This window comes from Podarcis muralis, chromosome 10 (assembly GCF_964188315.1).
Source record: "Podarcis muralis chromosome 10, rPodMur119.hap1.1, whole genome shotgun sequence".
NCBI classification, from domain to species: Eukaryota; Metazoa; Chordata; class Lepidosauria; order Squamata; family Lacertidae; genus Podarcis; species Podarcis muralis.
The window spans coordinates 67,887,449-67,912,326 of record NC_135664.1 but is presented as its reverse complement, the minus strand read 5'-3'; the positions used below and the strand labels follow the sequence as shown (position 1 = coordinate 67,912,326).

The 24,878-nt window shown below is 48.2% G+C and overlaps 1 protein-coding gene across 1 annotated transcript in view; it reads right to left on the bottom strand.

The window, feature by feature from the left end:
• PRKCQ (protein kinase C theta) overlaps positions 1-13,111 on the bottom strand; it is a 53,882-nt gene extending 40,771 nt beyond the window's left edge. The window contains exon 1 of the mRNA XM_028746909.2: positions 12,943-13,111. The gene's annotated coding sequence lies outside the window, so the exon portion shown is untranslated. The remainder of the gene's footprint in view (positions 1-12,942) is intronic.
• Between the last annotated feature and the right edge of the window lie 11,767 nt (positions 13,112-24,878).

Below are 24,878 nucleotides of genomic sequence, written 5' to 3'. Positions count from 1 at the left end.
AAACCACAGAGCCTAGGGCTTGCCGATCAGAAGGTCGGCAGTTCGAATTCCCGAGACGGGGTGAGCTCCCGTTGCTCGGTCCCAGCTCCTGCCCACCTAGCAGTTCGAAAGCACGTCAAAGTGCAAGTAGATAAATAGGTACTGCTTGGGCGGGAAGGTAAACGGCATTTCTGTGTGCTGGTCTGGTTTCACCAGAAGCAGCTTAGTCATGCTGGCCACATGACCTGGAAGCTGTCTGCAAACAAACGCCGACTCCCTCAGCCAGTAAAGCGAGATGAGCGCCGCAACCCCAGAGTCGTCTGCGACTGGACTTAACGGTCATGGGTCCCTTTACCTTTACCTTTTACCTTGGTTTTCAAACACCTTGGTACTCAAACAACTTGGAACCCAGACACTGCAAACCCAGAAGCAAGTGTTCTAGTTTGCAAACTTTTTCGGAAGCTGAATGTGCTCCCTGTTGAGTGTTATGCTGAAGTCTGTCTCGTTTTGCTGTTTATTTTGCATTTTTGATTTTGCGGCTCTTTTGTTGTTGTTTCTTGTGACTGTGTGGAACCCAGTTCAGCTACTGATTGATTGAATGTGTGACGGCAGTACATTGTTTCTTGCTTTCATTTCATGGCTCAATAGTCTCGTTAGATAGTAAAATTCATGTTAAATTGCTGTTTTAGGGGTTGTTTTTAAAAGTCTGGAACGGATTAATCCGTTTTGCATTGCTTTCCATGGGAAAGTGTGCCTTGGTTTTGGAACACTTTGGTTTTGGAATGGACTTCTGGAACAGATTAAGTTTGAGAACCAAGGTACCACTGTATACTGGATGGAAATGAAGCCAGCCAGCGAATGGGACCTTGGATGGGTGACCCTCACCGGAAGGGAAAACAAACACAGACCCTCCAAGTATCCCTATTTTCCAGGGACAGTCCTGGATTTACAGAAGCCGTCACGGTTTCTGATTTGATCCCAGAATGTCCACCGAGAAAGCCTTGTGACTGGCCGAAGATCACCCAGTGAACTTCGTGGCGGTGCTGGGATTCGAACTCTGGTCTTCCAGGTCCTAGTTTGGCACTCTAACCTCCACGCCACCATGTCATGGAGGGTGGTGACATTCACAATCCTTGATGGGGTGTCAGCAGCAGCAGCAGTAGGGAGACAATGGAGTCAGACCCGGAAGAACATTGGCAGCATCATGCCAAAGGCCAACTCAATTTATTATTTTAATTATTGTGTTTCTATCCCACCTTTTTCTTCAAGGTGGCATACATGGTTCCCCCCTCCTCATTGAGTCCTCACAAGAAGAAGAAGAAGAGTTTGGATTTGATATCCCGCTTTATCACTACCCGAAGGAGTCTCAAAGAGGCTAACATTCTCCTTTCCCTTCTTCCCCCACAACAAACACTCTGTGAGGTGAGTGAGGCTGAGAGACTTCAGAGAAGTGTGACTAGCCCAAGATCACCCAGCAGCTGCATGTGGAGGAGCGGGGAAGCAACCCGGTTCACCAGATTACGAGCCATTTCAGGGCCACCATATATCTTTGGGGTAGGGGCCAGGTAGAGGTCGGGTCCCCCAATGTCCACAAATTGCGAAGGAGAAACGTGGAGCTGACCGCAGCCCAACTCCAGTGGCCAGCTCCTTCCGTCCTCCTCCTGTATGGCTGCTGTGTTTGACTCTGCCTGCATCTCCTCCCAGTGTCCTGACGTCCCATGTGTGAGGTCCACGCGCAACGTTGGCTCTCCCAATCACCCTGGCAAGCTGGTGCCTCCGATCCCAGCAGTTCCCCCACATTTAACATAGGGTGGCGCTTACTTTGTGAATTCCCTGCCTTGCTTATGTCTGCAAGGGAGCACAAAATTGTCACAGGTGAAGTTCCTGTTGCCGAAAAACCTAACCACCGAGTGAGCGGGGTGGGGTAATCATTTTGCAGTACTTCCTGCCCATATCTACGTGAGAATGAAAGGCTCTGAGACCACCAAGTCCACTTGATCCCAGCAGAGGGCAAGGAAAAAAAGACCATGTAAAGAGAAAATGGAATCTGGTCCCCATGAAATGAATCACCCTTGACACCAAAGGGTATGAATACAGAAGAGACACCATAGACACATAATTAAAGAGTGGTGGGTTGCATCCAGGCTCATTTAGTCCAGCCCCACTGAAATCAATGAGGCTTCAGCCATGTTTAACTTGGCCCGTTGATTTCAGTGGGACTCGAATTCAGCCAGCTTAGTTTGCTCCAGTGCAAATGAATTGCAATAAAGAATGATCAGGTTGTTACGAGTTTAACCTTGTCAGTTTTTTTGCATAGAGTTTTGGCAGAATTGACAGAGCTAAAGAGGAAAACCTCCCCACCCCCAACCTATAAATGCACACCATCTACATACAAAAGAGTAGAAGATCTTTTAGCTTGAGATGTTATCAGGTTTTTTTTCCACTGGAACAAAACTGCAGCAGTGACAACTGTAAAGACCTCCTTTCTTTGCACTGAACATGACTCCAAATTAAGCTCTTACATATATCTTCGTTAGGCTGCAATCCTTACCTGGGAGCAAGTCCCATTGAACTTAATGGGGCTTATGGCTGAGTAGACCAGCATAGGATTGTACTGCGCAAGTCTTTTTACCAAGTTATAGTAGTGCAGCTGCACTGTGCTGCAGGGATGTTGCGTTTATTTTGCAGTGAATGAACAACTGAACCAAACGGGGGCCCATTCAGGTTTAATTCAGCATGAAAAAAATGCCTTGAGGAATGAATGGCATGATAAATGGTGCCGGTTCCATTCTCCTGCTCATAGCGGTTTGTAATTCATTCACAGCAAGCTCACCTTTCTCTAGTGAAAGCAACTGATCTTATTTTATTTTCCCAGAATGCCTGGGGCACTGCATGCTTTGGGACAAGAGCAAAAGGTGACCAACTGTGTGTGTGTGTGTGTGTGTGGAGGGGGTGCCATTTTCTTCCAGAATGTTCCAGAATGACACAGTGATGGGGGCAGCCTGGGAAATTGCCTGCCTGCAATTGCCTGCCGGCTGACCTGTCTATCATGCAAGCAAGCCGTCAAAAAAAAACAAGGCTGCAATCCTAAGGCCACTTAGAATCACAGAATTGTAGAATTGGAAGGGACTGTGAGGGTGATCTAGCCCCAACTTCCAGCAATGCAGGGATCCTGATCCACTGACCCACTGGGCTACTGGGAGGAGACTCTTGAGAGTCCCACGGACTGCAAGAAGATCAAACTTCTCCATTCTGAAGGAAATCCGCCCTGAGTGCTCACTGGAAGGACAGATCCTGAAGCTGAGGCTCCAAGACTTTGGCCACCTCATGAGAAGAGAAGACTCCCTGGAAAAGACCCTGATGTTGGGAAAGATGGAGAGCACAAGGAGAAGGCGACAGAGGACGAGATGGTTGGGCAGTGTTCTCGAAGCTACCAGCATGAGTTTGACCAAACTGCAGGAAGCAGCGGAAGACAGGAGTGCCTGGCCTGCTCTGGTCCATGGGGTCATGAAGAGTCAGACACGACTAAATGACTAAACAACAATAACTCCTTAGTAGGCAAGCTCATCTCAGTGCTGCATGAGACTACAAATTTGTTCATAAAAAATCTGCGTGAAAACTCATGCGCATTTGAGAACGTGCTCTTTCCAATGTACACATTTTCTTATGCAATTTTGCCTAGAATTCACTTATATTGCAAGCAATTTTCCTGGAACCCAATGCATTTCTGCGCATCGTTATTTTCACCAATACCAACTGCCTTTTTGAACATACTTTTCACGAATAAGAACTTTTTTTTTGCATCCATTCTTTGGCTGGATAACTGCATTGCAAAATTCAGAGAAAGTGCGGCTTCAGAAAGAGAGCTATGTTTCAATTGAGAAGAGTGAATTTTGAAGGTTTGCAATGGAAAGGCGAACCAAATGAATTTCTCCAATGGCTCGATTAAGTGCAGAAAGTCCTCATATTAGGGGAGTTGTGGAAAAGACGAGTTAAGATGCTGCACGTTTGTAGATAGACTCAAGCCGCGACATTTCTCTGCCTTAAAATTGTGCAACTTCTGCCAGCGCTTTCCACCTCTGGGTGAAACTGGTCTGGAAAACGAGCTGTCCATCCTTTAATTAAACACCCACACCAGCCACGCAGAGAGGACCAAAGGTATCTAATGGCACACTTGGCATCTAACATTACCTCTTTTGTATTCTGCACTCCTTGCTTAGAGTCTACCGGAGAGCCAGTGACTAAACGATCAGATGTCATGGACTGGCTGGATGCAGAGGAATGGTGAGAGGTACCAGTTGGGGAACCCCAAGGGAACCCCCAGGGGAAGAAGGCTCAGAGCCAGGGGATTTGTGGTGGGACAATGATGCGTGGTCAGAAGGAGAAGAGGGGGCAGATGGGGAGGAGGAGTTGCTGGAAGCTGAAGAGGCAACGGGGTTTAGTGAGCAGGAAGAGGCTGTGGCAGAGAGCAGTCCAGAATCAGTGGCAGGAGAGGAAGGGGGCCAGAAGACAGGGATGAGACAGGTTGCTGAAGAAGCCAGGGCAGGGGTAGGCAACCTAAGGCCCATGGGCCATAAGCGGCCCACAGAGGTTGTTTAACTGGCCCCCGAGCCACCCCCGAACTGAGCCACCCGCTCAGCAAGTCCCCATACACTGCGCTAAACCAGAGCAGCACAGTGTGGAGACTCGCTTCCATGGTGCTGGAGCGTCTGAGCATGCTCAGATGCAGAAAAGCGTGTTTGCACAGGCGCAGATGCTGGAAATTGCGGCCACACACACTCATGCGCGTGCACAATCTGACCCACAGAGGGAACTGACCCCTTGCTGACCCCTGAGCCAGGGAGTCTCTCCCTCCTGCTGTAACCAATTTGCCTCACCACTAGTCTCCCAGAAAACGTAGAGGAGTGAAGAGAGAAGAGCAATGAAAAAATAGATGCAGGAGCCTGAGATTGTTTGGGAGTATCCGGCCTGCCTGTCGGTTTAATCCAGCGTTGTGGCAGTTTATTTCCTGGGGTAAAATCCTAAAAAAAAACTTCAACATTTGGCTTCTGGTCAAGATGGCATCGGGCCAAGCAGTCAGCCCCAGAGTGCCACAGATTTTATTTGAATTCTAATTGTTTGGGAATGACCCAGGGAGAGGAGGAATCTTAGGGAGCGGTGGGGACATTTAGCCCATAGCTGTCAACTTTCAGATTTGCAAATCAGCAGCCTCGAAAATAAGGAATCAGCAGCCTCACCTGTCCCGGGGACAGTCTATGGGATATCTAACAATCTGGGATAGCAGCAGGAAGCAGCGGGAAACGGCGCTGGAATAAGGGAATTTCCCGCAAAAAAAAGGAAGGTTGACAGCTGTGATTCAGTCCCCACAATTGCCTCATTGGGGAAGACCTAATGGGAAGAGTTGCTGTCATCACTAGGCCTGTGCTGTTTCGGTTTCTTCAAATAAAGAGTTAACTTCACCTACACTGGGTACAGTCGTACCTCGGGAGTCGAATGGGATCCGTTACGGAAGTCCGTTCGACTTCCGAAACGTTCGGAAACCAAAACGTGGCTTCTGATTGGCTGCAGGAGCTTCCATCAGAAGCCATGTCGGATGTTTGGCTTCCAAAAGGATGTTCGAAAACTGGAACACTCATTTCCGGTTTTCGATCGTTTGGGAGCCAGAACGTTTGACTCCCAAGGCGTTTGGGAGCTGAAGTACGTCTGTATTTTATCACTGATCATGCCTGACTCCGGTTCCTGACATCAGGCTTCATTTTCCTGAAGTTTCATGCAAGCCTTTTACAGGGTTATTTCCCCCATGAAGAGAGAGTCCTGGAGGCTTGTGGTGTCTCTGAACTATCTGCACAGAGAGAAATATTAGTAGGTGCGCATTTGGTGTGCGGGGGCAGGGCGGCAACAATTGGAGCCCGGTTAATTTGCCTTCATTCCAAAATGATTCATTTATTCAATCCCTTTATTAGCTGCCTAATAAAAACATTTCTCCAAGCAGCATACTGTATGAGGGAACGCAAAAAAATTAAGCAACAATCAAATACTAAACCAATAAAGCCCATCCAACTGAAATTCAATATTAAAATAAACAGATGCAGGGAAGAATGAATGAGAGTCCAATCAGGTCTCCCAGTCATAATACAGTGGTACCTTGGGTTACATACGCTTCAGGTTACATGCGCTTCAGGTTAAATATGCTTCAGGCTACAGACTCCGTTAACCCAGAAATATTACCTCAGGTTAAGAACTTTGCTTCAGGATGAGAACAAAAATCATGCTCCGGCGGCGGAATGGCAGCAGGAGGTCCCATTAGCTAAAGTGGTCTTCAGGTTAAGAACAGTTTCAGGTTAAGAATGGACCTCCGGAACGAATTAAGTACTAAACCCGAAGTACCACTGTATCTGGGGTTGCAGCAGAGGTGGGTGGGTTATCTTATTATGGTTGTGGCGGCTTATAATTACATGGCTGGGTAGACCCGCCTGAACAAAAAAGTTTCTGGCAGATTCCAAACACAATACCGCAAAGGCAGTTGCCTATTTTGTGTTTTAATATTTTGTTGGAAGCTGCCCAGAGTGGCTGGGGCAACCCAGTCAGATGGCGGGATATAAATAATAAAATTATTATTATTATTACAGTGGTACCTCGGGTTACATACGCTTCAGGTTATAGACTCCGCTAACCCAGAAATAGTACCTCGGGTTAAGAACTTTGCTTCAGGATGAGAACAGAAATCGCATGGCGGCGACAGCGGGAGGCCCCATTAGCTAAAGTGGTGCTTCAGGTTAAGAACAGTTTCAGGTTACGAACGGGCCTCTGGAATGAATTAAGTACGTAACCAGAGGTTCCACTGTATTAATTTCATCAATGGGCAGGGAGTTCCAAAGGGGAGGAGCCACCACACTGAAGGATTGATTCCGTGAGTGTGTGGAATGAACATAGACGACACTTAGAGCTCCAATGCAAACATTTTGCATTTATAGTGGTACCTCGGGTTACAGATTCCGCTAACCCAGAAATAGTACCACAGGTTAAGAACTTTGCTTCAGGATGAGAACAGAAATTATGCTCTGGTGACGGGAGGCCCCATTAGCCAAAGTGGTACCTCAGGTTAAGAACAGTTTCAGGTTAAGAACGAACCTCCAGAACGAATTAAGTTCTTAACCCGAGGTACCACTGTAAAGCCATTTCCCGTTCCTGGGGAGATGATGTTGCGGGCTAGGAGCAAGCCTTCCCCGCACGCATGGGGCGGGATAGCCCTTGCGCCATTGGATGGTCCTAGGCCACATCATCCCTAGGCCGTCCAATCCGGATAGTCCAGGGGCGTGGCGAAGGGCTATTTAAACTTCCCGTGGCCGAGAACTTGCCCCTGTTTTCTCCCTGCTCGGTATTCCGTTAAAGCAGCCTTTCTCAACCTGTGGGTCCCCAGATGTTGTTGAACTACAACTCCCAGAATCCCCGGCTAGCAAGGCCAGAGCTCAGGGATGATGGGAGTTGTAGTCCAAGAACATCTGGGGACCCACAGGTTGAGAACCGCTGTGTTAAAGGACTCCGGGGGGCGTGGTCTCTGTCCGAAGCCCCAGACGGGGGGCTAGGACCATGGCACGACCCCTAGCGGTGACCCTGGGGGAGTTCCTAGTTGATGTGCATCAGCAAGGCTCCCCCTACTGGTGATTAACCCTTCCAAGACTCCTGCAGATGGGCAGGAGTCAGATATAGTTGTGTGGTTTCCAATGCCTAAGCCAATACCACTCACATTCTGTAACCAATGAAGTTGTGGCATTTTTCGCCCATTAACCTAAAATACTGTTTTGTGTCTCTTTATTTCACTTCGCAGGAGGGTTTGGGACCTTGCCACACAATGTCCCGATACCGTCTAGAATTAAGAAACAGCTGCCCTGGACACAGAATTGACCTGCGCCACCATGGACAGCTGTGAGTCCAAAATGACTCCCAGGCTGCGCACCTGGTCCTTCAGGGGCACAGTTACCCCATTCAGGACCAGGGAGTCCTCCACACCCACCCGCCTCCTGTCCCCCCAAAACAGTACTTCTGTCTTGTCAGGATTCAACCTCAATCTGTCCCACCCTCCACCTAGTGCGCAACGCCTGTGCTGGCATGCCGGATGGGTAATGGGGAGCATGGAACTGGTCTCCGCACTTGGCTTTCTCCTCACTGCGCAACATGGTGGGGAGAAGGCGGTGGAGCAGGCCACAGGGTTTTGGGGGAGCCCAGCCCCCTCCCTGAATTTTTTTTGGGGGCTGAAGACCCCTCAGCCCGCACCAGTTGGTGTCCCTGCCCGGTACTGCATACAGCTGAGTACACCCAGGAAAAAACAAAGCACTGTGGGGTGAACAAAGGCATTAAACATTCAGGGTTTTTTTTTGTGTGTGTGTCTGTAGGTTTCTCATTCAAAGAGCTCCGTTTCCTGGAACGGCTGACTCTCCGCCTGCAAGTTTCCTGCTCCAACCACACACTGACACTCTCTCAACTTTCTGCCACCTAACTGTCACACTTAATTCGAGGTGCTGGGAGCCAGCCCATCTCGTGGGTCTTAAAGGAAGCAGTGCTCCTGTGCCAACACTGGCGCCCCTCAGAATTAGGCCACCAGAATCAGAACGTTGGAGAATGAGGGAAGAGCCACAGAGCATCATTTTCACATGGATAATGTCACAGGTTCAGTCCCCAGCAGCTCCAGTTAGGGCTAGGAACAGCTTCTCTCCAAAACTCTTGAAAGCCACTGAGCTACAAGGACACCAACTGCCTGACTCAGTATAAGGCAGGGTCCTATTTTCTTGGACGCGGGTGGTGCTGTGGGTTAAACCACAGAGCCTAGGACTTGCTGATCAGAAGGTCGGCGGTTTGAATCCCTGTGACGGGGTGAGCTCCCGTTGCTCAGTTCCTGCTCTTACCAACCTAGCAGTTCGAAAGCACGGCAAAGTGCAAGTAGATAAACAGGTACCACTCCGGCGTGAAGGTAAACGGCGTTTCCGTGCGCTGCTCTGGTTCGCCAGAAGCGGCTTAGTCATGCTGGCCACATGACCCGGAAGCTGTACGCCGGCTCCCTTGGCCAATAAAGCAAGATGAGCGCCGCAACCCCAGAGTCGGTCACGACTGGACCTAATGGTCAGGGGTCCCTTTACCTTTGCCTTATTTTCTATTTCCTCCCCAAACAACTCATACATACGAAACCTCGCCTAGACATTTTTCAGTTTGTTTACTGGAAATGTTTACAGAGCTGTCTTTCCACTCGAAACCGAATGTTCAAGGGGGTCATAGATCAATATGAAAATTGATAAAACAACAACAACAAGCATAAATCAACACGGTGAAACAATAAAAGCAGCAGTCCCAGAAACATGGGCAGACAAATCTGTCACTTTTGCTTTCTCTCTGCTTCTCGTTCAAAACATCAGTAATGCCACATTTCCAGATCAGTTTGCAGTGAAAAGAAGTCAGCATGAAAATTTACCAGCATTTTCATGAGGATTTCCCCTAATGCATATAGTTTGCATGCAATTTCGCCCAACACACACATTTCTGCAAATCAATTTTCCCATATATAATGCTCTTTTTTTCATTAACATATGCATCTATACGCACACTTTATCCTAATTCAGGGTATTCATAATGAAGTATACAGTTTCAACACACTGTAAATGGAAACTGTACACTTCATTATGAATCGCCCTGTATATACAATTGTTCACACAATGCTTGGCTGAAGAACCGAATTACAAAATTCAGAAAAGTGTGGATTTCAAAGGAGGTTGTGCTTTGCTTCAAATGGTATATTGAATTAGGCAGGTTCACCTTTACATGTGAACCAAATCAAATTTATTCCCCACCCATACCAGGAACACACCATGAGTTCAGAAGTCCTAAATTGGCCCGTACTTGCAGATGCTTTTTCAAAGAAAAAATTGCTTAGCAGGCAGCATCGAGCAAGGTGCAAAATGGATCTCTTCGAGGGAGGGCATCCCACCAATAAGAGCAAAAAGTCAACAAGTTGTTGTTGTTCTTTTTGCCACCAGTTGTTTCTCTAGACGTCCTTTTGAGATGGTGACCTGGTCTGCTACTTTGCAAAGGCTAGTTTTTTATCTTGAAGGGCTGTCAAAAGATAGTCCGTTCAAGGTCTGGTTTAAAGAGAGATAACCTTGAAGCAGCCCTCCCACACTGGAGAGCAGACTGAGCAGTCCATGGCTCAGCTGACTAATAATAATAATAATAATAATAATAATAATAATAATAAACCTCTCCATTCTGAAGGAAATCAGCCCTGAGTGCTCACTGGAAGGACAGATCGTGAAGCTGAGGCTCCAATACTTAGGCCACCTCATGAGAAGAGAAGACTCCCTGGAAAAGACCCTGATGTTGGGAAAGATGGAGGGCACAAGGAGAAGGGGACAACAGAGGACAGGATGGTTGGACAGTGTTCTCGAAGTTACCAGCATGAGTTTGACCAAACTGCAGGAGGCAGTGGAAGACAGGAGTGCCTGGCATGCTCTGGTCCATGGGGTCACGAAGAGTCGAACATGACTAAATGACTAAACAACAACAACAATTTATTATTTGTACCCCGCCCATCTGGCTGGGTTTCCCCAGACACTCTGGGCTGCTTCCATCAAAGATTAAAAATACATTAAAATGTCACACATTAAAAACTTCCCACAACAGCAGCTCACTTCCTAATTGACTGCCATTGCTGCGTTTCCCTCTGGCATTTACACAACGGCAACTTCCCACGAGTTACACAAGCAGCGTTCTAACACAGACACAACAAATGACACCATCCTGACTTCCGTGTCCAGATTCCCCAACTTACACACTGAATACAGAAGGACCATCTACAGAGTTGTAACTAGAGATAGGGGAGAAACATGATTCAGTTTGTAGTTAAAGGTCAGCCGGTTTAATTTGCACTGTTGGAAACAATGCGTAAACCTAAACACCGCCGGATTTTGCAACGCAGTTCTTCAGTCAAGTGATGTGTGCAAAGGTGCAAATATTGGGGGGGAAGTGTGGAATGCATATATCTGTGAAAACTACATGCAAAGTGCATTACGTTAAGGAAACCCCTTTGCCCGAAATCCATAAATTAGGCAAAAATCGCATAGGGAAAATGGGCATGTTAGGAGAAATCCACACTTAAATGCTGATGAATTCTCATGGGGGTAAAAAAACAACAACTGCGACTTTAAAGAAGAATGGGAACTTTTTACAAAGTACTTAAAAAGACAACGAAATGAATTGGAGTCCTTGGCAGGTTTTGAATCAACATACACAAATTTAGTGTTTGGCAACATGGTAGATAGATAATATAAGGACTGAAATAATTTTATAATATGCAGAGAGTGACGTGTGTTGAGAAATCAGAGAGAGGAGCTGAGGGAAGTCTTGTGAGGGGAAGGAGGGGTTGGATGGGGAAGGGGGGGAAGGGGGGAAATAATGAATATGATATGTTATGATATACTGTTATGTGGAAACTACTAATAAAAAATTATATATATATAAAAACAACTGGCAAACTGGTGTGGAGATGTGGAGAGCTGAATTTGAGACTGGGGAAATGAGAAACAGATCTGAAATCGACCGATTTCCCTATGGCCTGGTGTCAACTTAAGGCCCTGAGATTGCACATCCAACACAACATTTCCAACTTCTCGCCATGTGATCTGCTCCTGTTCCTCTTCACAGAGTTCTGCTGTTGGCGCTTTCTTCCCATGGCACAGAGCCGAAATTAGCCACCTGCCCGTCAAACTGCTGTTGAAAGGGCACAGGGACCGGCCTAAAAGTTGGCAACCCCAGCTCACTCCTGAGCCTCAAATAACTGTGCAGCGCTGGCAAGTTGCTGCTTCGGCCCTAGGCAAGAAAACCATTTACAGAAAGAGGAAAGCCTTTGCCATTTGAGATCTGGCCTTGCGAGGCCTGGCAGCCGAGGGCAGGCACAGAATAGGCTTGCCAGTTGATAAAGGGGGATCACCACCCCACTCAGCCCAGCCTTTCACTAAGGTTTGTAACCTGAAAGGGGGGGGGACACCTTTCCTGGTGTGGACCTGAAACAACCCCTTGCTTTTCGTCGCTGTGAAAAGAGACAGCAGAAATGGACGTTCAAAAGTGACAAAATGCTGTCAAGGGGATGGCGGGGAGGAAGTGTGGGTTACAGCCAACCAAGTTATACTCCAAGTAGACCCAGTAAGATGAATGAACCTATCTTAGTCACGTCTAATAACATCCACGGAAGGGAGAGCTGGATCATAAAGAAGCCTGATTGCCAAAGAATGGATGCTTTTGAATTCTGGTGCTGGAGGAGACTCTTGAGAGTCCCATGGACTGCAGGAAGATCAAACGTATCCATTCTGAAGGAAATCAGCCCTGAGTGCTCACTGGAAGGACAGATCCTGAAGCTGAGGCTCCAATACTTTGGCCACCTCATGAGAAGAGAAGACTCCCTGGAAAAGACCCTGATGTTGGGAAAGATGGAGGGCGCAAGGAGAAGGGGACGGCAGAGGACGAGATGGTTGGATGGTGTTCTTGAAGCTACCAGCATGAGTTTGACCAAACTGCGGGAGGCAGTGGAAGACAGGAGTGCCTGGCTTGCTCTGGTCCATGGGGTCATGCAGAGGCGGACACGACTAAACAACAACAACAACATCCACATCCACAGGTCTACTCTGTGATTGATAGCTTGGTCGGTAGAGCACGAGACTCTTAAGCGCAGGGTTGTGGTCGAGCCCCACATTGGGCAAAAGATTCCTGCATTGAAGCGGGTTGGACTAGATGACCCTCGGGGTCCCTTCCAACTTTACAATTATATGATTCTATGATTCTACGAGCAAGACGAGGACTGTATACACCCTATTTCCCTCCTCTGACACACACACACACATTCAATGCAAGCTTAGAGAGCCTACAAAAGTTCCAAGGGGAGAATATTCTGCCTCTCCACTGCTCCCCATTTCCCCCCCATACCTGCTCTCCAAGTTGCGCCCTCCTTCCTTTTCCCCCTGTCGTGCCTGCTTCAGCCAGTGCACTCTCAAGAAGTTCAGCTCGAGTTGTGGCTGCTGCTGTCTCCTCCTCCTCCTTCTCCTGCTGCTGCTACAGCTGCCGCTTTCAGTTACCCACACGGCCACCCACACAGCCGCCACCACCTGACTGCTGCCGTCGCTGCCCGGGGCACAGAGATGGAATTCAAGATGCCGCAGGGAGCCTGCTGTGAGAGGACGCGGTGCTGGCAAGCTGGGGGCTCCCCTAGGAAATTCTCCACATTTCCACATCCGTTTGCAGGGATGTGTGTGTAGAGACCTCATCCTGAAAACTCACTGTCATATGGGTGCAAATTTCTCCTAAAATTGACACACCCTCGCATGCAATATTGCCAAATGCACACTCATTTTTGCAAAGGAATTTCCCCCCCAATGCAACAGATTTTCCTGGGTTATCTTCACCAATATGTGCCTTCGAATGCACACTGTCTTTTTGGACTGAAAAACTGCACCGAATATTCAGCGACGGGCGGATTTTGAAGGACGGCTGCGTTTCAGCACGTTTACTGTTTTGAAAAGTGCAAACCAGTTAAAGGTAAAGGGACCCCTGACCATTAGGTCCAGCCGTGGCCGACTGCGGTTGCGGCGTTCATCTTGCTTTATTGGCCGAGTGAGCCGGCTTACAGCTTCCGGGTCATGTGGCCAGTATGACTAAGCCGCTTCTGGCGAACCAGAGCAGCACACGGAAATGCTGTTTACTTTCCCGCTGGAGTGGTACCTATTGATCTGGCTCCCTCGGCCAATAAAGCGACATGAGCGCCATAACTCCAGAGTTGGCCACAACTGCACCTAATGGTCAGGAGTCCCTTTTACCTTCATACTACTACTTAATTGAAGCCATCGGCATTCGTCCAGAAAAAGACATTAGCAGGCTGCAATAAGCAGCAAACAAACTCTTTCTTGCATCATGGATATCTGGGTCACATAGTTTCCAAGACTTTAATTATTCACCTGCAGAATTCAGCAACACAGGTCATTAATTCCTAATGATTATCATAACCCCTTATTATCTTACATACCTTTTTCAGCGTTCTGTAGGGACAGCATTTCCAGAAAACATTTCAAATTTGCTAATTGTTTTAATGATGACAACAATTAAGTTTTCATATAATAATAGCATGATTGCTCCTCACTGCTTTCTCCAAATCTTCTCACCACCTCACCAAACATTATTGGCTTTTGCAGGAGAAAATTCCATACTTTTAACTATGCACAGTGTGAAAAGGCACTTTCTTTTGTCTGCCCTGCATTTTCCCATTGGAAAAAGATGCACAGCTTTAATCTCCTGGCCTGTTGAATGTCAGGCCAGACAAAAACATCCAAGCACAGCACACACCTCCAGGTTTCAATTTTGGGAGCTCCACACAAATCTCCCTATGACGTAGCAGGGAAGTGAGTGCCAGTTTGGTGTAGTGGCGAGACTGTCAGTCCAGGAGCCTGGGATTTGACCAGGGTTCAAATCCCCACTCAGACACAAAGTTCACTGGGCGACCTTGGGCCAGTCCTTGCCTCTCAGCCTGACCTACCTCACAGGGTTGTGGTGGGGATTAAATGAGGAGGAAGAGAAGCTTGGATGAAAAGGTGGGATATTAATGCAATACATAAATAAAAAATTAATAAGTGAGCACACTGTGTCTCGTCTTTAAAAGCTTGGCAGGCATGGCGTGGAAGCTGTTGGGACGTCTTTGTTGCTTCCATCTAGTCTTGAATGTCTTGCCTGATTCCTGAACTCCTGAATCATGACTCCTCCAGGGCTCTGTGTCTGCTGCCAAGCCTGTCCTGCTCCTTGCCTGAATAAAGATATCTTTCTTACGTGTAAGAGCCTCTGTATGCTTGTACAGTGGTACCTCTGCTTGAGAACAGGATCCGTTCCGGAGGCCCGTTCGCAACATGAAAAGAGCGCAACCTGAAGCGCCATATCTGCGCAGGTGCATGGTACAATTTGGTGCTTGTGCGCATGCGCGAAGCACGAATTTGGGCTTCTGCGCAAGAGCGAGCAGCGAGACCAAGAAGTAACCTTTCCGGTACTTCTGGGTCGCCACAGCACGTAATCTGAAAGAATGTAACATGAAGCAAACGTAACATGAGGTATGACTGTATTGGGGAGAAGGCAGAAGATGCAGCGAAACAGAGAAGCTCTGGCGAAGCTATACCATGACGAACCACAATCTAGAAAAAAAAGGGAAATGGGAGGTTCAACCACAAAATGTCCTTATTTAGTGCAGACCCAGACGGGAAAGAATGTGAAAACAGATTGACAGGAGAATGAATGAATGATAGGACTGCGCACACCCTGATGTGATCCATTTGGAGTTCAGTCCTTATGTTTAATTGGGGTTTAAAGAAGGAGATTCTGTGTTGGACAATTTTGGTTTGCTATCTGGGCTTCAGTTGCAGAGCCCTAGTAAATGACACAAGGCAATACATATTGCATCACCCTCGTGGCTGTGAAGTTTTGTTTATAAGACACTGATTGGCTGATTGGATCAGGAATGCTCAGTTTACAGGGAACCACTGCAGTCCAGTAACTATGAGGGAAGGGAAAGCTGTCAGTTTGCCTGGTATTAGAGCCTCACAGAGGGATCCACTGAGGCTTAGGAATCTAAGTGATGGGGAGGCCCTCAGGTGTAACGGAAGGGCACAGGGCAGAAGATGGAGTGAGAAAGAGGAACTGGAAAGAAGGGTATGTGGAGAATGAAGGGTAAGGAAAATGGCAGATGGGTGGGGAACTGAGGCAAGAAGGGGCTTGTCATGGCTTAAAGTCCAGAAAAAAGATGGATGAGTCAGGCTGTTTCCTGTCCACATGAGTCACATGCCATAAAATGTAAGTCCGTTGCATCTCATTTCTGCCCTAATCAGTAGTGGGGTTATTTCAATAAATTCTTTTAAAATAGTTCAGGCTGCTTGGGAAGGTCCGTAGCTCAGCAGCAGAACATTTGTCTTGCATGTAGAAGGTGCAAGGTTCAATTTGCAGATCGGGTGGCGCTGTGGGTTAAACCACAGAGCCTAGGACTTGCTGATCAGAAGGTTGGCGGTTCGAATCCCCGCAATGGGGTGAGCTCCCATTGCTCCGTCCCTGCTCCTGCCAACCTAGCAGTTCGAAAGCACGTCAAAGTGCAAGTAGATAAGTAGGTACCGCTCCAGGGGGAAGGTAAACGGCGTTTCCGTGTGTTGCTCTGGTTTGCCAGAAGCAGCTTAGTCATGCTGGCCAAATGACCTGGAAGCTGTACGCCGGCTCTCTCGGCCAATAAAGCGAGATGAGTGCTGCAACCCCAGAGTCGGCCACAACTGGACCTAATGGTCAGGGGTCCCTTTACCTTTACCTTAGGAAGGACTAGGAGAGAGCCCAGCCTGAAACTCTGGAGAGCTGCTGCCACCCAGTTTAGGAAATAATACCAGGCAAAATAGACCAATGGTCTGACTTCCTACATTCCTGGCCTGCTAGCTTTCTAAGAGGCAGGAGGCAGGAGTGGTCTTTTAAAAAAACAACAACAATAAAACTTGGTGGAGCATTTAAACCCATTGCTTTCATGATACAGTCCAAGGAGAGCTGCGCCACTTGCTCCTTCTGATTTGCATGCGCCAGAGCATCTTGCCAATTAGTGTTTTAATGTGACTAATGCTTAATTAGCCTCAAGCCATTAAACGATGGCAAGATCCTCTGAGATGCTGCCTGAGCATAGCGGGGGTGTGGGGGTGTTAAAGGAGCTTTGTTCTTTAATGGGGAAATAATTGATAACAGCACCCAGAGCGATCAGAAGACATCTCCACACATGACAGTCCTGATTCTGCTCAGCCTGACCTCCGCTTCCCTTGACAGGCTGTTCAAACACAACGCCGTCGCTGTGGACTTAAGACGGGGCCGTTAATCACTGCGTTTCAGAGATTGGTAATTTGATTCTGGCAATTATTCAACCGCTGCCTGTCAAAGAGGATTCGAAGATTGCCGATATCTATGTGGGTTTTAAAAAAACAAAAGCGGAGTGGACTCTTTTCCAACTTCTTTGCCTCTCAGGTGTTTTGGACTATGATTCTGGCTGGAGCGAGCCAGCAGTAAACCACACTGAGCACACTGGAGTTAACTCTTTGTTAGCAAAAACAGGATCTGCACAGGAAGAAGAAGAAGAAGAGTTTGGATTTGATATCCCGCCTTTCACTCCCCTTCAGGAGTCTCAAAGCGGCTAACAATCTCCTTTCCCTTCCTCCCCCACAACAAACATTCTGTGAGGTGAGTGGGGCTGAGAGACTTCAGAGAAGTGTGACTGGCCCAAGGTCACCCAGCAGCTGCATGTGGAGGAGTGGAGACGCGAACCCAGTCCCCCAGATTACGAGACTACCGCTCTTAACCACTACACCACAGGCCTGATGAGCACAGCAACTGATCTCCAGCAGGTCTTGCCCCCATGAAGCAGTTGCTCAGACTGAATGTCCCTGCTTCCCCAGAGCTGCCCAGTTCCCTTCCTCTCTAAAGTTTTCCCCAAGCAATCTGAGGCTGCGCCTGCATGAAGCTAACTTCTCCGCCACCCTCTTCATGCCTCTGCTGGTTCTGGGAGACTGAGGCAGGGAGGGCGGAGCTTGTTGCAGCAGGAGGGGGAGACACCCAGAATGCTTCACCAGCCAGAATCCTCCCTGCCTCTTGATTTCTCTCCTTCCACTTGCCTGCGTCAGCTTCTGCTTCTGCTTCTGCACTGCTCTCTGCCACAGCCTCTTCCTGCTCACTAAACTCTATCGCTTCTTCAGCTTCCTCCCCCCCAGTCTTCTCCCTCTTCTCCCTCTGACCACTCATTGTCGTCCCACAACTTCCCAGACTCTGAGCCCTCTTTGGGGGCAGAGAGGGATACCCACCCAAGGCCTAAGCCAAGGTTTCCCACATCTGAAATTTAATAAAGTTGTGGCCTAATTTTAATCCCGTAACTACTATGTTGTGTCTTGATTATCTGGGACTAGGCTCCCGGGGGCGAGGGCTCTGCAGCTGGGCATGCAAATTCAGCAAATAATATAAAGAATAGAATTGTAGAATGGTAGAGTTTCACAGGACCCCAGTAATCATCTAGTCTAACCCCCTGAAATGCGCAATGTTCTACTTTTCAAGCCACCTAAGGGCTTATCCACATCGCTGGTTGCCCTGCAGCTTTGCCCTGGGAAAACCTGAAGTTTAGCGATGAATTGCAACAAATGCCAATTGAGTTTCCCATGAATTGTCATTTGTTCTGATTTAGTGCTAAAGAGCAGCAATACTACTTAGACCTGTGTTTTCTAGGAATGAAACAAGCAGAGGTGAGAATGAGCCCTAAGTTGCTAGCCATCTCCAGATCTTCTGGGAGCAGAGCAGTGTTTGTGTACATTTCCTGGATGTGCAGGTTAATTCTGCATCCAGGGCAGCTGTCTACCAGCTCCATCTGGTACGCACGCTGAGACCCTCCCTGCCCGCAGACTGTCTCGCCAGAGTGGTGCATGCTCTAGTTATCTCTCGCTTGGACTACTGCAATGCACTCTACCTGGGGCTACCTTTGAAGGTGACCTGGAAACCACAACTAATCCAGAATGCGGCAGCTAGACTGGTGACTGGGAGTGGCTGCCAAGACTACATAACACCGGTCTTGAAAGACTTACATTGGCTCCCAGTACATTTCCGAGCACAATTCAAAGTGTTGGTGTTGACCTTTAAAGCCCTAAACAGCCTCGGTCCTGTATACCTGAAGGAGCGTCTCCACCCCATCATTCAGCCCAGACACTGAGGTCCAGCGCTGAGGGCCTTCTGGCGGTTCCCTCCCTGTGAGAAGTGAGGTTACAGGGAACCAAACAGAGGGCCTTCTCGGTGGTGGTGCCCGCCCTGTGGAACACCCTCCCATCAGATGTCCAAGAAATAAACAACTATCTCACATTTAGAAGACATCTGAAAGCAGCCCTGTTTAGGGAAGCTTTTAATGTTTGATATTTTATTGATTTTTTATTCTGTTGGGAGCCGCCCAGAGTGGCTGGGGGAACCCAGCCAGATTGGCAGGGTATAAATAAATATATTATTATTATTATTATTATTATTATTATTATTATTATTATTATTATTAATTCCAACTCCTCAGCCACAATTTAAGCTGTAATATGCACCTTTATTTTTATAATCCATTTAGGTATGCTCCCCTTGCTAAGAACACCAGGCTCCCAAGTAGACCTCCCTCCTGCAGTCTGAGTACCCAGCTGACCTTTAAAGTTCAAATGCGCTATCATTATTTGTTCCTGGTGCTTTGCAAATTAACAAGATTGTTCGAGAAATTAACATCAGTGGAAGTAAGGACCTTTAATCCTGCAAACTGCTGGAAACCCTTTTCTTTCTTGAAGTGGGTGAAATACAATTATAAGAAACAGATATATGAATTTATTTATTTTTTAAAAAACGAGTTAGTTGAAGATATCTTCTTTCCAACAGTTCCCAGTAAGAGGTCGTGTGTATTCCTAAAACTTTGCCAATGTTAAAAATAAATGTGGGGACGCGGGTGGCACTGTGGGTAAAACCTCAGCGCCTAGGACTTTCCGATCGCATGGTCGGCAGTTCAAATCCCCGTGGCGGGGTGCACTCCCGAAGTTCGGTCCCAGCGCCTGCCAACCTAGCAGTTCAAAAGCACCCCCGGGTGCAAGTAGATAAATAGGGACCACTTACCAGCGGGAAGGTAAACGGCGTTCCGTGTGCTGCGCTGGCTCGCCAGCTGCAGCTTGTCACACTGGCCACGTGACCCGGAAGTGTCTGCGGACAGCGCTGGCTCCCGGCCTGTAGAGTGAGATGAGCGCACAACCCCAGAGTCTGTCAAGACTGGCCCGTACGGGCAGGGGTACCTTTACCTTTAAGCAGTGTTGCTATTTTGGTTTGTGGTGTAGTGGTTAAGAGCGGTGGACTCGTAATCTGGTGAACCGGGTTCACTTCCCTGCTCCTCCACATGCAGCTGCTGGGTGACCTTGGGCCAGTCACACTTCTCTGAAGTCTCTCAGCCCCACTCACCTCACAGGGTGTTTGTTGTGGGGGAGGAAGGGAAAGGAGATTGTGAGCCGCTTTGAGACTCCTTAAGGGGAGTGAAAGGCGAGATATCAAATCCAAACTCCTCCTCCTCCTTGTGAGGCTGATCTCAGCCGATAAGTATATTTACCAACCATAGGGTTGCCATATGCCCAAAAGTGAAAATCGTCCAGGTTTTCCTATACGTTTTCAGCAAAAATCCGCCTGGACACCATTTTACAGCCTGATTCCCGGACATATGGCAGCTCTATGCATGTCTTGCTAGCTAAAGGCCCATCATGTTTGTTGGGGGACTGGTTAGGAAGGACCACTCCCCACATTAAATAGGGGGGGGTGCCCTTTGTGTGGTTGCGCACAGCCCCCTGGACCCTATGCGGCACCATTAGCACAGGCTTGGCTTCCCCTTCCCCAGGTGAGATACCTGGAGGTCTCCGCCTACCTCAGCCAGTTGCCCAATCCTGCCTGGGGAGGCGTTGCCAAGGTGATCAGGCCAGGTAGGGGGAGGGACTACCTGCTCACACAATAGGGGGAGGATCTTACCTGAGAATCATCAGTTGGCTCCAGAAGCCAGTTAAGACTTCTTTCGCAGATTAACCTTTTCTCCACAGGTACGCGAGCGCTGCTATGTCAGGGCCGGAAAGGAATTTCCCTGCATTGGCAGGTTTCGCCTTTCCCGTAGCAAAACGTCACAACTTTGGCGGTATCAAGGCTTGGACGGAATCCTTTAGTCTATCTTCCCTAAATGGGGGGGGGGGCGTGCAGCGGTGACCCACGCCCCCCTTCTCTTTGCGACGGCGATACCAGGATTCCCCATTAAAGGGGTTGTTTGAGGGGAGGCTTTGGCCATATGCCGAGAGGTCGCCATTGCTCTCCTCTGTGATGGCGGCGTAATGGGGGCGGGCTCTCTCTGCTTGAACATATGTTCTCCAGAGCCAGCCCCCCCCCCACTGGATAACCCTGATGTTCCCCAGATCCCCGGCGGGGGACTGGGAGGGATAAACGCCCAATGCCTGAGCCAAGGTCTACCCACCTCTGAAACATAATAAAGCTGTGGCCAATTATAATCCCATAGCACGTTGTCTTGAGTTGTTACTCCACACGGGGGCCAGCCAGGATTTGGGGGGACTCTGCCTGTCTACACAATGGAAAACTCTTTGAGTTCCCCTAGAATATCTCTTTATTGAGACTGACCCCTTTATCCCAATATGCTAACACATTGCTTATGAGGAAGTTAGATGATTAACCCCAGCCTTTAATGAGTGTTCCTTAGTTTCCAGGAAGGTTAAATTTCTTTTTTTTTTTCCTTTAGTCTATTTAATAAAGCTTATACCCTGTTTAATTGGGGTATTTTGTTTTTTGTTACCAAGCAATTGACGAAAAGAATAAAACCATAAAAATGTCAGTAAAAGAAACCTGGATAATAAAACAGCTATTGAAAACATCCAAAGGCATAATTAAAATCAACAATAGGCTAAAAACCAGTTTTCAAAACTTGTTGACATTCAACATATCTAAGTCGGCTTTGCGGGAATAATATTTCTTTACTTATTTGATTTCGTGAAATTTATATACCACTCGATTATGGGGGGGGGGGGAATCTCAAGGTGATTTAGAAAAGCAGGACCTCCCTATTTTCATAGGACTTTCTTTGGAGAGCTGCTGCCGGTCAGTGTCAGCAGAGCTGAGTCTAGGTTTGTCATTGCTCTTCTCCCAAGAAGCAGGCGTCTTTTAATTACGTGACTGCTGTCACCATCTGCAGTGATTGTTGGGATTGGAACTTAACAGGTTAAGTTATTCCCATGGTGCCACCATTCTGACGTCAGTTTTCGAAGGTGGGAGGAGTTTGGGAGGAGTTTGTCAGTCTCACTCTGTGTTGTGAGGGGAAAAGAGCAGTTTTGTAATGGCTGCAAGCAGTCCTGGATTTTTCTGAGGAAATGATGAAATAAACGGCTGTAAATAGACAAACCTGTGCTCTGTGTGTTCGTCTGCAAGCTGAGCCGAAAAACATGACAGTTTTACACCGCTGTGTGAAACCCTGCTGAGACGTGACTGAGAGCTCCGCTGCGGAAGTGTGCCGGGCGGCCATAAATCGCTAATCGAGGATCGCAAATCAATTAGCGGGAGGCACGTGAGATTAAACAGTCCAATAGGTTATGGGTAACCTAAATCACCGATCGTAAAACTGTCATTGGTGGCTGCCGAAAGCTTTGATCTGCGGTGTAAAGCAGAGAAGCACGGCAGGAGAACGGGAGGCCGGAATCTGAAGCAAGCAAGCAAGCTGGAAAAACGCAGAGATTTGCCTGTGTTGCTGAATGCTGTGGAGCCAAGGAGCTGAGAGCAGCTGGAAAATCGTTTCTCCGGACGGGTGCTGGATACGCTGTGAGTAAGCTTGGGGCCCCTTGGGAGAACGGGAAAAGATGGCGGACGGCCATGATTCATTCTCCGTGCCTTTTGAAAAACTAAACGGCAAGAATTGGGCAGAATGGAGTCGAAAGCTGAAGGCCTGGCTGGTAGCCAAGGGTCTGTGGGAGGCGGTCTTAAGGCCTCCACTGCCTCAACCAGCCGCCGGAGCTGCAGCTGCAGCAATTGCAGATGCGCATGCCTCGCAGAGGAGAAATCAGAAAGCCCTGGGAGCTATAGTGCTCAGTTTGGAGGGTTCAGAGTTGCCCCATGTGGAGGGGTTGGACACTGCGCATGAAGCTTATGCTGCTCTTGAAAGAGTGCACCACAGGACCACGGCTGGTGCAAAAATCCACACCACCAGGCGTTTGTTTGAGATGAAGCTGCGTCCAGGTGGGGACATAAGACAGCATGTTACAGAGATGCTCTCTGTGTTTAATGAACTGCGGCTGTTGCAGGTGAACTTTACAGATGAGCTGAAGGTTTATATTTTGCTCAGCTCTCTGGACAAAAGTTATGACAATCTATGTCTAACTTTGGAGTCTATGAGTCCGCAGGATTTGACTCTGGCGTACGTCACGGGACGCTTGACTGACGAACAGGAGAGACGCCTAAGGGAGGGCAAGTCTGGCGCAGGCAGCTCCGCCGGAAGCAAGGGGGGGGCCAGGCCAGATGAGAGCTCTGTTCAGGCTTTTTCCATTCGTCGGTGTTATACGTGTGGGTCCAACAGCCATCTTAAAAGAGACTGCCCACAAAGAGCGAGGACAGCTGCACAGGAAGGCTTCAAGGTCAATCAACTGAACTCTCTTGGGAACCAGTCGGGTTTCCATGGCAACAGGCCTGGGAAGACAGGCAGGCGTGGAACTGAGGCTGGTGGACGTGCCAGGAGCCAGGAGGAGACTTATCAGATAACAGCTAGTCTGGCTTTGTCTGAAGACAGCTGTGGGACAGAGCTAAATTTTGTTATTGACTCTGCAGCTAACTGCAATTTGATTCCAGAGACACCAGCTGTCGAGAGGTGGAATTGCAAGGCAATTCCGGCTGGGAAAACTGTACTTTTTGCGAATGGACAGAGAGGGAATGTCAATAATTATGTAAATGTGCATGTGCTTGCTTTACAGGAGACGATGGAGTTTTGTACCGTTCCTGGGATGCACCACTGTCTTTTATCTGTGCCTTATTTACTGAAAAAGGGATTTAAGGTTTGTTTTCAGGATGATGTGTGCACAATCTCCAAAGGAGGGAGGATGCTTGCCAAGGTTAAAAAGGGGCAGAATGATCTCTTCATTCTTAAAACGCCTCTGGAGGGTGATGGGAAGGTTGAGAAAGCACAAGCACTGCGTGCTACAATTCCCAATCATGATTCATGTGTCCATGCTTGGCATACACGAACAGCTCATGGTTCTCTAGAAGAACTACAGGTGCTGCCGGAGGTTTCCAAAGGTTGTCACATCGCAGAATGTGGATATGCTATAAATTGTGAAACTTGCAAACTGGCAAAGGTAAAAGGATGCAGTTATCCAAAAGTGGAGAGGGTAACCACGAGACCTTTTGAACTGGTCCACATAGATTTGTGGGGTCCTGTAAAGGAACCAAGTCTGGGGGGGGGGCAGGTATCTGCTGACGGTGCAGGATAATTTTACACAGAATACATGGACCCATGGTCTCAAATCCAAGGATGATGCAGCACAGCTGATCAAAGGATGGATTGAGGAGGTGGAACAAAGGTTTTCCACCAGAGTGCAAGCGGTGACCAGTGATAGCGGAGCCCAGTCAACAGGTTCTGCTTTGCAGAAGTTCTTTCGCAAGAAAGGGATACGTCACTCAGTGACTTCACCCAATCAGTGGGGGGTGGCAGGGCTGAGACGCCAGGCTCTGGTTCAGGCTGCACAGGTGTTGCTGAAAGATTCTGAGTTACCTCCAAGGTTTTGGCTGGAGGCAATCAAGTATGTGAGCTTCACCTGGAATCGTACTTACAATACGCTAGTAGGTGACACACCTTTTAGATTGTTGCATGGCAGGAAACCCCAGATTCATTTTTTGCGTATGTTTGGTGCAAGTGCATCTGTGCCGGTACCTACTGCTTTGCAGGGGCCAGATGGATCCAAGTTCCGGAAAATGATCTTCTGTGGGTATGAGCCAGCAGCGAGTGCATGGAGGTTCGCATTTCCATCAGGTGATCAGAGTAAGTTACTGATCAGTAAGCACGCTGAGTTCTATGAGCAGGAGAAAAGGTCAAAAACTGCTGTCCAGCGTGATCTGCTCTCAGAATGCCTATCTGATTCTGAGGAGGAAAGAGAAACAGAGGCTGATCCCGATGATGAGGACCAGGTACACGATCAGGGTTCAGAATCCGATGATGATGATCAGATCACGGGCCAAAGTCAGGAGCAAAGTCAGGAACAAGAGGAGGTATCTGTAGTTTCTCCACAAGATGTAAAAAGAACACCCAA